We start from the raw sequence: 20,073 nt of genomic DNA, 5'->3' as shown, positions 1-20,073 counted from the left end.
CCCCAACATGATTCTGTGACTCATGTCTTAGGACATGAGTACACATTGACTTAGCAGAGTCAGTAACATCTGAGCTAGGCTTGAGGCGTGAGTACTAAGCTACTTTTATTATGTACAAATCAGGACAAAGGAAACACATGGCTCCTCTCTCTCTTCGTCCTCGGAGAGAAGGGAAATACAACAGTACAACAGAGTGGAATAGTGTAAAAACAACATCCGCTCCCATGACTCCATCAGTGATGGAATGTAAACACAGACATGTGATGAAACAATCCCATATATCTGCACAGCAGGGGAATGGAAATCCAACATCACCACCATACAAATATATGGTTAAAAGCTAAGAAATGGGTCCCCAAATGCATGTTTGGGTTAAAGGCAGTCTCGGGTCTTTAAAAGTTGGGCAACTGCTATCCTAAAGCTACCTTGCCTCTCAAGTATGTGTCTGAAGAGATTAATGCTGAAACATCCTTTCCTCCTTGAGATGTTTTTAAAAGGTATCATCTTGCCATCAGCAGCTGAAATAATGATCTTGTTCAGCAGGCTATAATCACCCTTCACAGTCTTGCAGGGAACTTGGGGCGGCTAGAGTAGAAATCTTAATTCTTGTGCCATCTTAAAACCTGTGTCTCTGATAATAAGCTTCCATCTGTTGCAATCAAGGGAGGGGGGGATTGTAATGAAGAATGGGGAGTGACCCAAACACTTCAAGGAAATTACTGCACACAATTACATGTGAGGTTGTGATTCAGAAAGGTCACTCTTTTGAAGGTTTATAATTGCTGTACTTTGAGGGGAGTATTTGGAAGTGGTATTTTTTTTAAAAAAGCTTGAAATCATTCAGCTGCTGGAGGCAGGATGTTGAAAGAAATGGACCAGGAGCAGGGCCGTCTTAACCATAGGCGCCAGGGGTGCAGTTCCCAAATGTATCTGTGCATTTGCCAGTCTCCAGGATCCTTGTACACTCTGCAAAGCTGTCAACTTACAGATTTTAAAACAAGGGACCAACAGCCTCAAAAATAAGGGATCAGCAGCCAAAATAAGGGATTTTCCGAACACAGTTCAACCTCTGAGCCCCTCCGAGCCAAAGGCAGAAAGCCCAGCCAGCAGCCAAACGAAGCCTCAAGCTGTGGTTCCCACAGTGCAGCAACCCGGCAAAGGGGATGCAGCAAGGAAAACCACCATTACCTCTCTGCTGGGAAGCGCTGAGCAAAGGCGAGTCCCCAGGCAACGCGGCCGATTTGATCGGCACAAGGCATGCAAGCTCCACCCCCCAGTCATTCTTAGACTCCTTATTGGGTGAGCAACACAGCCAAGCAACACAGTTGGAGCCTCCCTCCTCCCTGGCTGGCAGGGAGGGAGGGAGAGGAGCTGCTTCCTTTGAAACCCGGGAAATTTAAGGGACATCATCAATAAGGGACAGCAGCGGGACATGGCGCTGGGATAAGGGACTTTCCCGCCAAATAAGGGACGGTTGACAGCTATGACACTCTGGCACAACCAAGAAAAAGAAGTAATTTTAGGCCTATACAGACAGAAATTGGTTCTGGTTTGCAAAGGTTGGAAAGGAAGCCAACCACATTTCCATTTGTTTCATGGATGTAAGCCTTTTGTTGATGGCAGAAAACAGCCACAATTTTACAGTAAACTTTATCCCTTTGAGCTTCTCATTTTAAACCTCTGGTTTATAAATGGGTGTGGGATGTGAAGATAGGGGACACCAAGAAGTTTATCTCCTTCGCTACTAATATCCAGGGACAGCCAATGAAAGTCATTGGCAAGAGATTTGGAGCAGACAAAAGAAAGTAATCTGAAAATGATTGATTCATGGAACTCAGTGTCACAGGACTGGTGTGATGAATGCCACCATTAGTTTAGATGTTTTTTTAAAAAAGGTGATTAGACAAATTAATGAAGGATAAGTATATGAATGGTTATTGGTCACGAAGGCATATGCCACTGAATATTAGTTGCTTGGGAGGAACAGCAGCAGCCTGGTTTGTGGGCTTCCCCAGAGATGTCTAATTGGTGACTTATGAGAAATAGGGTGCTGGACTAGAAAGACCTTTGATTTGATCCAGCAGGGTTCTCCGTATGCTTTTATAAGCTGTATTTTGTACAGCTGGAGTGGGGAGAGCAAAACAAAAGGCTCCTCCACACTATTTTAAAAAGCCTCTTTTTCCAACCTTCACCTGTGCACTGTAGTACATTGTTCTTTTAATTCTTGGTCTGGCAGGAGGGAGAAAAATCATTTCCCACAAACTAAAACCTCATTGTCAGACTTAAAATATGAAATCTACAAGCTGCAAAGATTGCGGGCTATTTGTGAGTGCAAATGTTTGAAGTAACGTCCTTTGCCGTGCTGAACCGGCGGAGCAGGTATTGATAAGAACCACTCTAACAAAAGCAGAACGAAGGGCTGATAATGCAGCACAAGCTATCTTTTTGTTGTCGGTATATGCTAGTGCTTCCGTACTTATAAAGCAGCTCTGTTGCCAATAAGTGCTTTCTATTCCTTTTGGCTTTTGCAGGAAGGAATTTGCATTTTCTCCTTCTTGATTACCTTGCTTGACATTTGCAATCAAATAATGGGGCAGAGTTATCTCAGAAGGCGTTTACTTGAAAAAAAATACTTGCAAATAATTTATCCCAGCTTAATCAAGTTTGTTTTAAGACAATTGCTCATAAATGTATTGGGCTGCAATCCTAGCATAAGGAGAACTTAAGAAAAGCCTGCTGGATCAGGCCAGTGGCCCATCTGGACCAACATCCTGGTCTCACAGTGGTCACCTAGATGCCTGTGGGTCAGTGGCATAGCATGGGTTGCCAGTACCTGGGGCCACACAGAGTGGGTGGGAGGGAAGGAAACAGATGGAGTACACATGTGCATTCAACTGCCTAACAGCATCTACGTCACCCAGGAGATTACAGCCACAGAGTTAAGAAAATAAGAGTTCTTCCGTTGTCTGGAGAGGTCATTTCCTGATTCAAACCGAGAAGCTGTTTTCAACAGAGCCCAGCAATGAAATCACGCAGCTGTATTGGAGCAGCACCAGGTGTTGAAATTGTGCATCCCTAACAATTTTGCACCCAGGGCAAGCAACCCTGTGCCCCTCCCCACGCCATGCCATTGCTGTGGGTAACCTGCAAACAAGATTTGAGCGCAAGAGCATTCTCCCTTCCTATGCTTTCCTGTAACTAGTATTCAGAAGCATGGCTGCCTCTAACTATGGAGGCAGAGCCTAGCCACCATGGCTAGTGTTAAGTTGTGGGTGAACATATCAGACGACACAGCGATTCTTCAAACAGCTCTTGTTTGTTCACAGGCCAGAACAGAACTGAACTGAAGGGTTCAGCCAGCCTGCTTATATAGAGCTCCACTACAATGCAACTGTAACCACTTTCTGTAACTATCCAATCACTTTTTAGTCACTTTCAATCCCCTATTTGCATATGTGGACCTGAGTGAAAACTATCTACAGTATCCCCCTGCTGGCCCAGGGTGAGAACTTCAGTACATAACAGCAAGTACTCTTCAATAGCTCTCTCCTCCATGATTCTGTCTAATTCTCTTTTAAAACCATCCAAGTTGGTGGCCCTCACTGCTTGCTGTGGGAACAAGCTCCATAGTTGAGCTGTGCGCTGTGTGGAGAATTATTTACACACACACACACAATTGGTTTTTACAAAAAAGAAGACTTACTTACTTTTCTCTGCTGAACCTTCCAACTTCCAGCTTCGTTGGAAGTCCACAAACTATGAGAGAGCAAGAAAAACTTTTCTCTTTCCACTTTCTGCATGCCGTACATACCGTATCACCTCTTCCTCACCTTTTCTCTAAACAAAAAACTCCCAAATTCTGCAACCTTTCTTCAAAGGGGAGTCACTGCATCCCCTTGCTCAATCCTATACACAGTTCCTTGGAAGCAAGCCCCATTGAAAACAGCAGGGTTTCCTTCTGTGTAGGCATGGTAAGGCAAGTTATGCAGTGTTAGCCTAAGCATATTTACTTAGGAGTAAACCTCCATCACTTATTTTGTGTTTACCTCCTAATAAGTGTGTTTAGGACTGCAGTCTTAAAAGAGGTCAAACGAGACCACCATTGCAGTCATTACGACAATGTTTTGCCCTCCAGATGTTTTTGGATTAAAGCTTGCATTGGCTGCATGATGGGAGTTGTAGTTCAAAATCAGGAAGGCACAACATTGGCTACCCCTAACTTACAGGATGTACAAGAAAATATGATCATGGTGGTGAGTTTTTTGGTTTGTTTTGCCCACTATCATCTCTGGCTAAACAGGTTTTAAAGGTTTTGGTAGTACTTCAAAAACTGTTTGGGCAATGATTCCCTCTGCAGCTTTTAACAACACTGTAGTGAGAGGAAGCAGCAAGTGAATAATGATGAGCTGCTTCCAAATTATTAAGAAGGAAAAATCTGGTAAATTGAACTGTGAGGGATAAATTTAGCTTTTTCTCCTTATAAACTCCTCTCACTTTTCCTCATAAATTGCCTGGCACTGTACTGTTTGTACAACCCATGCAAGATGTCCCACCTTCCCAAAGAACCTAACTTTTTTTTTAAAAAAAGGAAAACAGTGTTCCCGTTTGATATGCGCTGGCATCAGATAGGCTAAGCACAGAGATTTCTGGTGAGTGTGTAGATGGGAGTTTTTCCAAGTGAAAGCTCAGAAAAGTGTCCAGCAACCTTAATGGGTGGCACACTTCCAAGGCGCTTTTTCACAAATCCACGAGGAATGTATAATTATAATTTGCTCTGCTTTTTCAGACGCTGTATTTCTAATATAATGACAAAACGTGCAGTGCACTCCTATGCATGTTTATTCTGAGGTATATTCAATTATGATGTTGTAGGTTTGGGTCAATCCAGAGCCCCTTCCGATTCTTGGTGTTCTGTACCAAGTATGGGCAGGGGCGTAGCTAGCGGAGGGGGCACCACAATGATCCACGCACGGGGGCACCGCATGGGGGAACCACAGCGATCAGTGCATGGGGGAGCCGTGGTGAGCTGCCCACGGAGTCTGCCTGGCAGACGCAAGCCCCACACTGCTGTTTTGGGCAGCGTAAGCCACTGTCACTCCCAGGAGGGACGCGTGGCCTGGGCGCGCTGCAGGCCAGGCCCCACGGTAAGTGCCGACCCCTGCGGTGTGCTATTTTGTCACCCCCCTCAAGGATGATACCCAGGGCAGACCTCACCCCTGCACCCCCCTTCCTACACCCCTGAGCACGGTTTAGAATCCAATAGAGGATTCTATTATTGAAGTAGTCTGGCTGTTTATGTTAGCCAGATTTAATATGTTTCCCTCTATGATAGTAAGAGGAAGATAGTTAGCTCTCCCAGAAGCAGAGTGTCTCTGCAAATGTAGTAAACGGGAACCTGATACTTTGGAGCATATTTTCTTTTCTTGTGATTTTGTCATTTATGCCAAAAGACAATTATTAGAGGCCTTACAACTTAACAGGCTCAGTTCTATGCCACCAACAGTTCAGGACCTTCTCTCGGACAGGAATGATCAAATTACTTTAATAATGGCTGGATTTTTGAGTGCTGTCCATGTAGAAAGACTGGGCCATTATAAAGAGATTTAGTGGTTCTTAATTGATCGGTGATGTGGTAGTGTTATATTGTATTATTTATGCAAATTTATTTTCTCTGGCGTTAAAGATCTGATTGGGACAAACCTTGTTATGCTGAATTAGTATTTTGCACAATTTGTATATGGTGTTTGTTTGATAATGTGTGGTTTGCTATGCCTAATAAAGGATTGACTTTTTAACTAGTCTGACAAGGAACATTCCTTGTTATTCACAAACGTGCCTAGAGAGCTGTAGTGGTTAGCATATCAAACCGAGGAAAACTGTAGTCAAAATCCCTTTCTGTAGGGCCCCAGCTCTCTGCGAAATCCACACACAAAGGCCTTCCTTCTCCACAAACTGAAGTTAAATAAGTACCGTGTGTTCTGCAACATTTGTCCCCACAATATCTGAGAGCCAATTTTCCTATTAAGCCTTTCTGTGTCTCCCTTTCATCTGATTAAGTGCATTAGTCAGAAACAGATAGGATATTTGCCATTAACTTAATACGTATTTGTCACCCTAAATGATGTGTTTAGAATAAGGCTGCAGTGAAATTACACACCATTATAGATGACACCATATCAGAAATATTCTATACACAGATTAAAATGCACAAAGAGCCTTTTCTCTGCAGCTATAAAAGCCGCGGTTCCTCCCAGGCTTAAAGTGCAAAGGATAAACTAGCTTTGTCCGTTTTGTAAGACAAGAGTGCAAGAAGCCCCCTGCTGGATCAGGGGATCTTGCTCTTCCTTACCCTCCAAATTTCCATTTTCCAGGGACAGTTCTGGAATTACTGAAGCCATCCCAGTTTCTGATCTGATCCCGGAATGTCCCGGTGTTCCTTTTTCCCTCCCCCCCACATCTCGGAGAAGAATTAAAAGTGTGTTTGTGTGGGTGGGTGCAAAAACGGAATCCCGTTTATACTGGAAATAAAATCCTTGCACCAAATGAAGGATATGGTGATGCTGGCATACAAAGCCCTTCCTAGAATTTTGAAGGAAAATGTCACCAATCCACTTTAAATTCATTGATGTTGAGAAAATTTACTGTTCCCAACCCTAATCCTGCGGAAAGCCATCTAATTCAATTTTAATTTGATCCTGACTTGTTTTTAGGAGGTAATTTAATTATTGTTTGATTTTATACCAATGTTATATATTTGATGTTAGCCTCCCTGAGCCCAGTCCCGGCCAGGATACAATTAAAAGTTGTTGTTGTTGTTGTTGTTGTTGTTGTTGTTGTTGTTGTTGTTGTCGTTGTTGCATCCCTTCCTTAGAGCAGCTGCCTTCAGAGTCCAACACACTGATGGCTGTCCGCCCTCATGGACCCTTCAGGCCCATTGAATTTCTGCAGCCACAACATAGCTGGCATCCACCATTTTGATTTCCCCACAATGCCCCAGATGTTGTGTCAGTCCATGGCACTGCGGGAAAAGAACAAAAATGGCACCCAACTCCCCCAACCAGCACCTCTGGGACATTGTGGGAAAACAAAATGGCAGATGCAAGAAGGCTGTTACTCAGCAGAATTGTCATTCCTTACAGCTAAAAAGAAAAAACGGAGAACGGCTGCATATACATCCTACACATTTAAAGCAGTTTACCTCTCACAGAGCTGTAATTCCCAGAGCCCTTATGATCTATTTTCTAAAATAAGCTCAACAATTACAAAAATACCTCAACAACTTTCTTACTTCTAGAAATATGGCAACCCTGAATTTGCAGTACCAAAAATCTAGCCCCCTCCCTTGAAACTTTGGGGACCCCCCCCACATAGGGGGAGAGACAATGAGAGTAATGTGCAAAGGGACCCTCAAACCTGCCCTGAATCCATTGATTTGCTTTTACCCATATACCGGTATTTATGCCCCTGTCCTGATACAAGTTCATGCTCTACATATTTTCCCCCATAAAGGACTGAATGGCATTTTCCAGGGAGGGGAGCGGAAACCTCTGCAGTGGTTGAACTGCAGAAAATAGGAAAGCTTGTTGCCCGTGATAAGCAGAAAACAGGCATAGATAATTACGAAGGTGGGGGGATGGGGGACGAGGAGAGACATCAAGGCAGATACTTATTTTTAGATAAAGACTTGGAGAAGATTTATGGTACAATTACTATGAAATACCATTATCAGATTCTTGTGTCTGCTTAATAAAGTCCTTATTTTAGAATAATGCTTCCTAAACTTAATTTGTAAGGGCAGGAGTCATTAACCAGATAGCTAGACTGCATTTCATGGTAATTTTGCCCTATGCAAAGACGTATGTGCAGAATAATCACATTATGTATGTCTCGCATCTTGGTGTATTATAAGAACGATAAGAAGCACAGACACTGTTTGAACTTCACGTTGTCTCCCCCGGTTCATTGTTACAAATATCCGCCCCATGCTAAATGAATTCATTATCTTCCTTATTCATGACCCTCAAATTTAGATTAAAGTTAGTCTAATTGCATGCCTTATCCATTCCTTAAGACCGTACAGGCCAGCTGCTCTCAGATTCTTCCTAAACTTGATGCTCTTGCCAGTTGGGGAACTATAGACCAACTAATTTTTGACATCTCCACACCCCTTTACCAATTACTTAATTAATTAATTAATTAATTAATGCCCCCAAAAAGAGGGGTTTGGGGTTGGAAAGCTGCATGCTCCTGCCTGGTTTGCACTCCAGATTTAATTCCCTTTTCTTTAATTTATGTTACGTTGTTTTTTTATTTCTGAAATAATGCAGAAACAGACAGGATGTTGTCTTGCAGGAGCAGGTAACTCTAGCAACAAGTGCACAAGTGACATTTGAAGTTAAGAGTTGTACGCCGGGGTTGGGGCTGTTTGAGGGCCAGTGTGGTGTAGTGGTTAAGAGTGTTGGACTCGTAATCTGGTGAACCGGGTTCGCTTCCCCGCTCCTCCACATGCAGCTGCTGGATGACCTTGGGCCAGTCACACTTCCCTGAAGTCTCTCAGCCCCACTCACCTCACAGAGTGTTTGTTGTGGGGAAGGAAGGGGAAGGAGAATGTTAGCTGCTTTGAGACTCCTTAGGGTAGTAATAAAGCGGGATATCGACTTCCGGGTTGGTGCCACTGTTTAATGGCGGATTCCCTCCGAGCTCCGGAGGGAATCGGCTCCGTAGCGTCTGGGTCTGGCCGCTGCGGCGAAGCGGGGACCCTTAAAATCACAGGCGCGGATGCCTGTGAACACAGAGACTCGGCGGGCACCATTTGCGCCCCCCCAATCCGCGACGGAGCCTTTTTAAAGGCTTCGGAACGGAGGCAGGGTAAGGCGTGGTGCTGAGAGTACTCCCTCGCCTACGGAGTGAAGCCGCAAGCCATTGACAGAGAGCGCCAACTTCTTCTAAGAGTGATTGGATCCTAAAACATCAACCCGTGAGTAATACGGAGATTGGAACTTTAAAAAATTTCTTATCTTGGATTTGGAACGAGCGGGAAGGGGCTAAAAAGGAAGTCCACCCCCCCCTCTTTGTAAACAACTTAAAGCAAAGGACTGGGCAGCTAAGGTCGAGAGAATCTGTTTTTTGCTTTTTTTAACAAAGATCCTGACCTCACGGTTTGGACATTATAAGAAGATATTCTGGAGGATAAAAAGAATTTTGGGAGCTGAAACTACACCCCCCCCTAGACCCGGGAACGTCCGATGAGAAAGCCTGTTGCATGGAAGATTTTGACAGCTGTCAAGTGAGCTGCTAGTCAGCTAGTTGTCAGCTGGAAAAAGAGAACATTGTTTCTGCTGTTTTTGCTGGTTTATTCGGGATAACTTGTTGAAAATAAGGTTGATACAAAATAACTGGACTTTTGGTTTTTGAGCTGAAAGGAAGATCAAGGAATTAAATCCCCCTAGAGGGGTAACAAGGATACTACATTACAAAAATGGCTGGAGTGTCTAAATTCCAAGCAGAATTGGACAGAGCACTGGTTCTCTTGGGAAACTTACAAGATGAGTACGATGCTTTGTCTACAGAGGTATCGCTATTACACTGGACAGTAAACAACAGCTTGGAGTCTGATAAGGATTTGAAACAGGAAGCCTATCCAACTGAACAAATAAATGAAACCGAAAGCGTAGACACGATGGAGCAATATGTTCTTTTTGAAGAAAACGAAGGAGGAGATGGAGGTTTGCAGGAGTCAAAGGAGAGCTACAATATGAGGCCTGACATGATGATAAAAAAGGACAATAAAAATTGGATGCGGAAAGCCTGGTCTGATTGGGAATTTGGAAAATGGAGAGATCCTCTTTTGAGGAGATCTGAAGACCTGAGGATTATAAATTTGTTGAAGGTGGAAGCTGGAGCTGCGGGGACATTTGGATTTGAAAGAAATTTGAAACAAGAGTTGGAATACCCCATAGGCTTTGCTTTTGCTTTTAAGTATGGAGGACTGGCTAGAAGTAACACCGATTCTGTTGGGCCGGAGCCCCTCCGAGACCTGGGGCTTAACATCAAGGTCTATCAAAGAGACCGGCAGAAAGGAACTGAAAGAGACATAAGGGCCTCGGACCTGAGATCTCCAGGCTAAATAAATAATATAAAGACTGATGGATATTGGTTGGGGACTGGAACCGGGAGAAGGGTGGGTGGAGGTTGGGAATCCAAAGGGTACATAAGGATAATTTGCATTGCTTTATTTGTTTTATATTTTGTTAGTGGTAAGGAAATTGGGTAAACCGTGGAAGGGAAATTTTGGTCGACCTTAGAAAAAAAGGTTTAAGAATAAATTAATGAGGTATAAGTATTGATGGGTAATTTTAATAAGGTGAAATTGGTTTTTTTTTTTTCTTTTTTTAAATTAAGTGAAAATAAGGCTGTTAAAAATAAATGGAGGAAATGGAAAAAAGAAATAAAGTAAAATAACAGTATGTCAGAATAAATGTTTAAGTTAAGGTGAAGAAATAAGTTAAGGACTTGCTGAATTGACAATTTAAATTGGAATACAAGAAGGGGAGGTGAGAGGAGGTCTGAGAAACAAGGTTGAGGAAAATAAGTATCAGAAACTGTATGTGTTTTTTCTATTTTTCTGTTTAGTTTCGAATATGCTTTTTTGTGTTGTTTTTATTTTGTTTATTTTTTTGTTTTTGTTTGTTGTGTGTTTTTTGAAAATACCAATAAATATTTATAAAAAAAAAAAAAATAAAGCGGGATATCAAATCCAACTCTTCTTCTTTTTCTCCTATTCAGAACTTTTGGCTAGGGGTTTTTGTGAGCAGGAATTTTCCTGATGATATCAGATCTGTGGAACTGAGGAGCAAGGCCGTTTCAGCAGCGACCCCCAGGGCCTTGAAATAAACTCCCAGAGAAGGAAAAGAACACGCCTCTCATTTATTTCTTCAGGAGGGAAAAGCTGAAGACCATTTGCTAATTCAGGCTCAGAGAGTGCAAACCTATGCACCGATATTCAGAAGTAAGTGCCATTTACCGTTCAGTGGGGTTTACTCCCAGATAAATGGCGACAGGACTGCAGGCGTTGGGAGAACTAAAATGAGGCTGCAGCAGAACCGAATGATTTTATGACTTGCTTTTATCTTTACTTTGCATTCCACTTATTTGCTTGATCATGCTGGCATTTGCGGCGCCTGTCAGAGCTGCTTCAAGCAGAGAGGCAGAATATGAATATCTTAAGCAAATGAACAAGTAACTTTTGCGAGAGCTCAGAGGTGTGGTCTGTAGAGTTTAACTCATGCAGATTTCTCACAGCAAGCTCATGTAGCCCTCCTGTTTCGCCTCCTCCCCGTTTGGATTCACACGCTCCTTTCCTGGCCCTTCTCTAAATAGTGTTAATGGTGGTGCAACGTTATGTCTGTGGTTTATGGCAGGGATGGGGGATAAATTCTATTCTGTTGACATTTAAAGGCAAACTTACCTACTTCACAAGGTACGAACCGAAGTTATCCAGGCCAAGTAACGTGAACAAAAGTGCATATACCTATAAATGCATATCATACTGAAAACAACATTCGGAAATGCACTGCACATGGGGAAATTGCTTGCAAAAATGTGTATATTAGTGCAAAAATGTGCATATTTGGAGAAATTTACGCTAAAAAGCTGGTTAATTTTTATGAGAACTTTTTAAAAAAAATATCACAAGCTGATGTGGAAATGTGGAGAATTAAACTTAAGAGCGGGAAATGAGAAACTCAGAGAAACCAAAACTGAGAGCTGCACCCATCCATTGCAGCAGCTGGTTATGCTGATACAGACATAATACTGGAGTTCCACGCAAAGACCAGCTGTGGGAGAACTCTAGCTCTCCAGATGTTGCAGATTCCAACTCCTATCAGCCCCATCAAGCATGGTCAATGGCCAAGGATCATGGAATAGCAGTTCAGAAACATTTGGAAGGCCTAAGTTCCCCCACACCTGATTTTGACTAAACATTAGGTGGAGCTCCCTGATGATGCAAGCTGTTTTGAAAATGGAACAGATTGCCCCTGAAGTACTACCTCTCCTTCATTGGAAGTTTTTAAGCAGGTGCTGGGAGGCCACCAGTCAGGGATGCTACAGTAGTAGATTTCCTACATTGGCAAGGGAGTGAAGTAGATGAACTCACACCGCTAGGATTCTAAGGTTCCCTGAACTTCCTACTGATCATATAAACCCAATAGGAGGAGTGTGAAACAGTGTTACTCTTGAACAATTAGCCTTCTAATAAGCTTTGCCAGTCTCAAAACAATGGCAATTTATTTCTTGGTACAGCCTTCTAACGAATAAAAACCGGTATACAGTGGTACCTCAGGTAAAGTACTTAATTCGTTCCGGAGGTCTGTACTTAACCTGAAATTGTTCTTAACCTGAAGCACCACTTTAGCTAATGGGGCCTCCTGATGCTGCCGCGCCACCGCAGCACAATTTCTGTTCTCATCCTGAAGCAAAGTTCTTAACCTGAGGTAATATTTCTGGGTTAGCGGAGTCTATAACCTGAAGCGTATGTAACCCGAGCTACCACTGTATTTTAATTTTAATGAAGATCAACACAACTTGAAAGGCGTAATGGAGCAATCATTCACACTGCCTCAGTTAACAAGCAGAGCTGAGATACAAAGGAATGGCAGGGAACTTTCTCATGAACAAAGAGAGAGAGAATCGCATTGTCACACAACCACGTTACAGATATGAAAGAGGAAGGGACAAAGGAAAGCAGCGCAAATGTAAGAATCATTCCATAATAAATGGGATGAAAGGAGAAGAGAAAGGTAGGTTGGGTAACACGAAATCTGTAACAGAGCTGGGCTTATGACAAATAGCAACAACTAGGCTTCTAGCCTATGTAGCTCAGTGGGACAGCATCTGCTGTGTACGTAAAAAGTTGCAGGTTCAATCCCCACCATCTCTAGGTAGGGTTGGGAATGTCCCAACTGGACCACCAGGGGAAGTGAAACTGCTCGTGGTGTGATATCTCATAAACAGGGATTTTTTCTGCCAAAACTCGCCGGAACTCAGTCCAGGCCCCTCTCAGGTGGGCGCCATTGTCGTTCTAAGAAAACGAGGGAAGTGTTCATGGGGAGTTCCGGCACCTATTTTTCTAGAAAAATAGCACTGCTTATAAAGATGTGTTATCACTCCAACCTCATCCTATGAGTATTGGCCAGAATCCAATACGAAACCATGCTAATGAATTGTCAGCGCTGTTAACACAGATTGTCGAACTTTTGAGTTGACATTACGGGCAATGGCAAACAGAGAAAGACATGAAGTGAATGGCTGAGAGCAAGAGGTGTGTGTGTGTGTGTGTGTGTGTGTGTGTGTGTAAGCACTCTTCAAACCATAGCAAACCTGTCAGGGAACTGCCATCAGTGCCGGAGGGAGAGAGCAAAAGCCAGAGGGATTCCAGAGAGCATCCAGGGATCGGGAGAAGCAGCCCATCTTCTGGGGAAGAGAATCAGCGTAGCACCAGTGGAGAAGGGGGGCAGATGGGGGAAGTGGCGAGGCGGTCCCATGACTCCTTGCCTGGGACCAGCGGGGAGAGTAGGGGTCCTCCGTTGCCCACACCCTCCTTGCGCAGAAGGCTTTCGCGCAGAGAGAGTAGGAGGAGACTAGGCGTCAAAGAGCTTCTTTGCTGGAAGAAGTTTAAGAAACGCCCACTGACGGATTCTGCCAGCGATTGAGTCAGCCACGGGTGAGTGGCTGTCCGGACAGAAAAGGTTCACTTTGGCAACCCAGCCAGGTGTTTGCACCCAGCCAGGGAGATAAGCACCGGCTTACGCACGAGCAACCCCTAGAACCATTACAGCAATGCGTCAGTCCCTGACGTTGCTTGTGCGCAGCCCCAGGGAGGCAGCACGATGGGCCAAACAGTGCCGGCTGGAGAGACAGAGCAAGAAGCCATGGTGCGAGGTCTGGTCGAGAGGAACCGAGACCTGGAGGCACATGTCGCTACCCTGTCAGCGCGGCTGGAGGAGAGGCGGGCTCAGGATGCACAGGTCAGAGCCACCCCGATAGGGAGGAAGGTCCCGGGGCTGGTAAACAAGTTTGGTGGAAAGCCCCAAGACTACAATGCTTTCCAAACGGAAATTCAATACGCTTTGGAATTGCAGAAAAATGACTTTGCTGATGACGGGGAGAGGGTGGCTTACATTGTTGGACATCTGCAGGATGGGGCGCACGAATGGATCAGGCCCTTAATGGCAACGGGGAATGATGCATTGAAAGATCTTAAGAAATTCTACCAGGCAATGGACGCGATGTTCTCCAGCGAGGTTGAGCAAAGTGTGACACGGAGGGAGCTGATGGGGTGCAAGCAGGAGAGCCTGTCTGTCAGAAACTACTGGTCGCGTTTTGCGATGTTAGTCCACAAGCTCGGGTGGGATCTGGACTCTGAACCAGTACAAATGCTGTTTGAGGCAGGTTTGGACCCCGAAGTGAAAGACGAGTTGTCCAGAGTGCCCTGCCCGCGGTCCATGGATAAAGTCACAAAGACTGTGCTCACGATCGGTGTACGCCAGTTAGCGCGGGCTCAGGAGAAACGGGAGATAAGGGCGGAACGTTTCCATGGCAACCGCATTCCTGAGATGCCGAGGGAGCCTTCCCAGGCGGCAGAGAGAAGTGTTTCCTCTGTCAGCGGCCAGGACATTTTGCAAAGGTCTGTCCTCAACGAAAGGCCTGGCAAGGCATGATGGGGGCTGCAGGCCACGACAAGAAGGGGGAGGAAGGGCCGGTGCAGGGAAACGAGAAAGCCTGGCTGCCAACCAGCAGGGGCAGCAGCCAGGCCAGCAACCAATAGAAGTGCCCCAGCCTGACCCTCCCAAGGCAGCTATAGCCATAGAAGTGGTGCTAGAACTCCCAAATGGGCACCCAGTCAAAGTGGAGGGGCTGCTGGATTCTGGCAGCTCGTGTAATTTCTTCAGCAGAGACTTCGCCCTGGAGCACCAGCTCCACCTGTTGCCACTAGATTTTCCCTTGCAGGTGACCACCATCGATGGCAGGGAACTACTGGGAGGGGAAGTGACACACCAGACACCGCCAATGCGGATGAGTGTTTCCAGGCACACGGAAACCATTGCCTTTCACGTGGCCACGCTGGCAGGACCCCCAATAATACTGGGAATGAGCTGGCTGGCAATACATGACCCAGTGGTGTCATGGCATCAGCGGTCGCTCACCTTTGGGTCAGCTTACTGCTTAGAACACTGTCTGGGAGGGAAGGAACCAAGAATGACTGTGGCTAGGGTGGCCCTGGAGGAAAAAGGGCAGGTGCCACCACAATATGCTGATTTGAAGGAGGTCTTCAGCGAGAGGAAGGCAGACAGACTGCCCCCCCACAGGCCATTTGACTGCCAAATCAACCTGCTTCCAGGGGCTCAGTTACCGGTGGGTAAGCTGTATGCCAGGAGATGCAGGAGTTGAGGCAGTTTATTGACAAGAACCTGAAGAGAGGTTTCATAAGGGAATCAAAGGCGGTGGGGGGCAGTCCAGTGTTCTTTGTGGACAAAAAAGAGACTAATCAGCCCAGATTAGTCGTGGATTACAGGGCCGTAAACCTGGTGTCAGAACCCGTGACTTTCCCAATGCCCAGGATTGACGATATTTTGACACGTGTGAGGCAGGGAAAGATTTTTACCAAGCTGGACCTCAGGGGGGCATACAATCTGATTAGGATAAGGGAGGGGGACAAATGGAAAACAACCATGTTCACCCCCCTGGGGGCTTTTGAGTACTTAGTTATGCCATTTGGATTACAATCGGGGTCCGCCTGCTTTCAAGCCTTCATGCACCATGTGTTGGGGCCCCTGCTGTACAAGCATTGCGTAGCCCTTTTGGATGACGTCTTAATCTATTCGGACAATGAAACGCAACACATCAGAGACGTCAGAGAGGTGCTATAGAGATTGAAGAAGCATCAGTTGTGGGTCAAGCTGGAAAAATGCCAATTCCAAGCCAGGGAGGTCGAGTTCCTGGGGTACAGGTTGTCAGACAAAGGACTGGCCATGGATCCTGGCAAGGTGAAGGCAGTGCTGGAATGGAAGGCCCCCAAAAACAGAAAGGATGTGCAGAGGTTCCTAGGCTTCAGCAACTTCTACAGGAAGTTCATAAAGAACTTCGCTCACTTGACAGCGCCCATAACGGATTGTCTTAGTAGCAAAAAGAAGTTTGCATGGACAGAGGATGCGCAGCAATCCTTTGAAAAACTGAAGAAGGCGTTCGCCTCGGAAGAGCAGCTCCTGCACGTGGATCCGGAGAAGCCCATGAGACTGGAGACGGACGCGTCCGACCGCGCGATTGGAGCGGTACTTTTGCAACCCGGGCCCAAGGAGAACTGGAGACCGTGTGCCTTTTTCTCTAGGAAGCTGAGCAAGTCGGAGCAAAACTACACAGTGTATGACCGAGAACTGCTTGCGATCTATGCGGCATTTCGGCAATGGAGACATCTTTTGATAGGGGCGCGGCACAAGATCCAGGTTCGAACTGACCACACGAACTTGGAATACTGGCGGACCGCGCGAGTGCTCAACCAGAGACAGGTCAGATGGTCCCAGGAGTTCACCAAGTTTTTCTTCGAGATACGATACGTGCCGGGATGGGAAAACGTGAGGGCAGATGCACTCTCCAGGAAACCGGAGTACATGGAAGGAGAGGGGCCACCAGAGACCAGGCACATGTTCCCCGAGGACCAGTGGGTGTGTGGGGGAGCGTTGGTAGGGAAACGAGAACTAGCAGGGCTCACCAGAGACGATGAGTTTGCTCAGACAAAAATCAGGGAGCTCAGGGACGGAAAGGAAGACAATGGAGGGTTTGAGGAAAAGGAAGGGCTACTGTACTACAAAGGTTCACTTTGGCAACCCAGCCAGGTGTTTGCACCCAGCCGGGGAGATAAGCACCGGCTTACGCACGAGCAACCCCTAGAACCATTACAAAACCTTATGGTTTCCATAAGAGCAAAATATATTCAGGGCTGGCCTGCCCATGAGGCAGAGTGAAGCAGCCCCCTCACACACACACCTCCACCACCTGCCCCTGCTGCCGCCAGGGTTGTGCGGTGGTGGCAGCTTCCGGCAAGATCTTGCGAGGTCTCGTGAGATCTCACAGAACTCTCATGAGGTCTCACAAGAGTTCTGTGGCATCTTGCGAGATCTCACTGGAAGCCACTGCCATGCAACCCTGGCGAGTGAGGCTTTGACGGGGTGTGTGGCACAGCAGCCATCTCAGGTAACAAAATGGGCCAGGCCACCCCTGACTATGGTACTAATTATACTTCCCAAGACATTTATCATGTTTCTATGGCAGCAACAGCATTCTTCTGTGCGCGTTCAGGGGAATTGCTACCTGTAACATACATATGAGAACATCCCACAAGCTCAGTGTGGAGAGCAAGGGTTGTTTTTTTATCACACTTTCTCCTGCTTCTCACAGTGCCTCTGAGCATCTGATATTGACTACTGGCAGAGAAAGGAAACCACTAAGTGGGAGGTTGGTTTCCTTCAGCTATTAGGGCTGTTTCAATGTTCTTAATCAGGAAGAAAGGAAGTGTCATCATGAGTGTCTCAATTTATGCTCAATTGGCGCATCCTGTGGGCATTTTGTTGTTGGCATCCATCTGTCTTGGGAGACGATGGAGTGCGCATCCAGGAGCGCATGCCAAACCGCCAAAGAATCACAGCGCCCACTGTGGCTGCCGAGATGGATAACTCATAACTGTTGCCTTCCATGTTGTTTTTGCTGCGCTAGCAGCACTGAAGTGACCTCCCCAGGGTCACTTGGGCAGTGGGCCTGAGCAGTGTGTATGGAGGTCCTGCTCTGCCCAGATGACAAGACCCCCTCTCTGATGTGGTCCAAAGGAAAGCAGAGCAATATGCTTGGCACCAGCTTGGCTGCAGGAGTTGCCAGAAGGAGGCGTAAAAGGCACCATCCAACTGTTTTAGGGAGTCCACTCTGGATTTGTGTAGGTTTTACTCATTTCTCTTATCTTCTCCCAAAGACATTCCCCAAAGCAGTGGGTACCTGTCGGTATAAAAAATCAGAATCAACTGTGGCCCCAATTAAAGAGCACCTTGATCTATTGTGGAGGGTGAAGAAGGGGAAATCTTGTTCTCTCAGGCTCCAGCATGGGTCTCAGGCCCCACTGCACACACATGTGCACAAACCTAAACCTACAAACCGGCAGCCCTTCTGATTTTATCTGAGTATAAAATTTCCAGGTTCAGTGGTGTGACCCTTTGCCAGGTCAAGCACCACTCAGTTAATTTATTCGCCACATTTTCCACATACTTGTATGCTCAAAGCAGTTCACCAAAAAAAAAAAAAAATTGCAGTCTAAGTTAGGGATGGGGGAGGAATTTTATTCAGTTCACATCTGAAAGCAAACTTACCTAATTCACACTTCCTGAAACAATATGTGAATTGGATCACCGCCACCCTTCAAACTTCACACTTCTCTGAATTTTGCAATTATATTTAAGTATTTAACTTAAGTCCTTAATATCCCACCTTTTTCTCTAAGGAGCTCGTGTTGGTGTACATGGTCCTCCCCCCCCCCATTTATCCTCACAATGACCCTGTGAGGTAAGTTAGTCCAAGAGGCAGTGACTGGCCCCAGGTTACCCAGTGTCAAGTGGAGATTTGAACCCTAATCTCCCAGCCCCTAGTCTCCACACTAGCTCTCAACACAGACCTCCAGCCAAGTAATGTGTAGAGCTTTCCAAATTTTTCATGTTGGTGACAAGCTTTTTAGACATGCAGCGTATCTCGACACAGAAATTCAGTTTTGCTAGCAAAATGCAGTCAAACTAACCCCTTTCCAGCGCCAGATGGAGCGCGGAGAGCATTTGCACAATGCACCTGCACACTGCAGTAGACACATAAATTTGTCATGACACACAGTTTGGAAAGCTCTGCTGTAGAGAAATGCATATAGTAGGACAAAGTGCACATGCAAGTATATGTAAAAGTGCTGACCTTTAAAGCCCTAAACGGCCTCGGTCCTCTATATCTGAAGGAGCGTCTCCAATCCCATCGTTCAGCCCGGACACTGAGGTCTAGTGCCAAGGGCCTTCTGGTGGTTCCCTCACTGTGAGAAGCAGGGAACCAGGCAGGGAACCAGGCAGAGGGCCTTCTAGGTAGTGGCACCTGCCCTGTGGAACACCATCCCACCAGATGTCAAAAAAATAAACAACTATATGACATTTAGAAGGCATCTGAAGGCAGCCCTGTTTAGGGAAGTTTTTAATGTTTAGGGAAGATGTTTCAATGTATTTTTAACCTTCTGTTGAAAGCCACCCAGAGTTACTGGGGAAACCCAGCCAAATGGGTGGGGTAGAATTAGTTTAATAATAATAATAATAATAATAATAATAATAATAATAATAATAATATTGCACATTATACTAGGGGAAATTGCTTTGCAAAGTTGCATACAAAAATGTGTACATTATGAGAAATCTGCTCTAAAATGCTGGTGACTATTCATGAGGAGTTTCTTTTTTTAAAGGGCAAACTGGACCATAAAGAAGGCTGATCGCCGAAGAATTGATGCTTTTGAATTATGGTGCTGGAGGAGACTCTTGAGAGTCCCGTGGACTGCAAGAAGATCAAACCTATCCATTCTGAAGGACATCAGCCCTGGGTGCTCACTGGAAGGACTGATCCTGTAGCTGAGGCTCCTATACTTTGGCCACCTCATGAGAAGAGAAGACTCCCTGGAAAAGACCCTGATGTTGGGAAAGATGGAGGGCACAAGGAGAAGGGGAAGACAGAAGACGAGATGGTTGGACAGTGTTCTCGAAGCTACCAGCATGAGTTTGACCAAACTGCGGGAGGCAGTGGAAGACAGGAGGGCCTGGCGTGCTCTGGTCCATGGGGTCACGAGGAGTCGGACACGACTAAACAACTAAACAACAACAACAACACATCGTTATTAGCTGGGATCATCATATGACACACCAAGGCTGGCTACAGAGAGTTGGGCACTTGGTGGGACTCAGAGCAGGCAATGATCCCCCTGCCCCTGAGAAACATGTAACAATATCCATTATG

The 20,073-nt window shown here is 45.7% G+C and overlaps 1 protein-coding gene and 1 long non-coding RNA gene across 2 annotated transcripts in view; one reads left to right on the top strand and one right to left on the bottom strand.

The window, feature by feature from the left end:
- LOC310764845 overlaps nucleotides 1-3,763 on the bottom strand; it is a 57,129-nt gene extending 53,366 nt beyond the window's left edge. Inside the window, exon 1 of the long non-coding RNA XR_014549268.1 lies at nucleotides 3,708-3,763. This is a non-coding gene — a long non-coding RNA (uncharacterized lncRNA). The remainder of the gene's footprint in view (nucleotides 1-3,707) is intronic.
- The window catches only part of ADNP (activity dependent neuroprotector homeobox), a 312,543-nt gene that overhangs the window by 176,621 nt on the left and 115,849 nt on the right, over nucleotides 1-20,073 (top strand). The window lies entirely within an intron of this gene.

Source organism: Podarcis filfolensis (assembly GCF_964270895.1).
Source record: "Podarcis filfolensis genome assembly, chromosome: 6".
NCBI classification, from domain to species: Eukaryota; Metazoa; Chordata; class Lepidosauria; order Squamata; family Lacertidae; genus Podarcis; species Podarcis filfolensis.
Note: the sequence above shows the minus strand (reverse complement) of the source record. Positions and strands in the feature narration are given on the sequence as shown.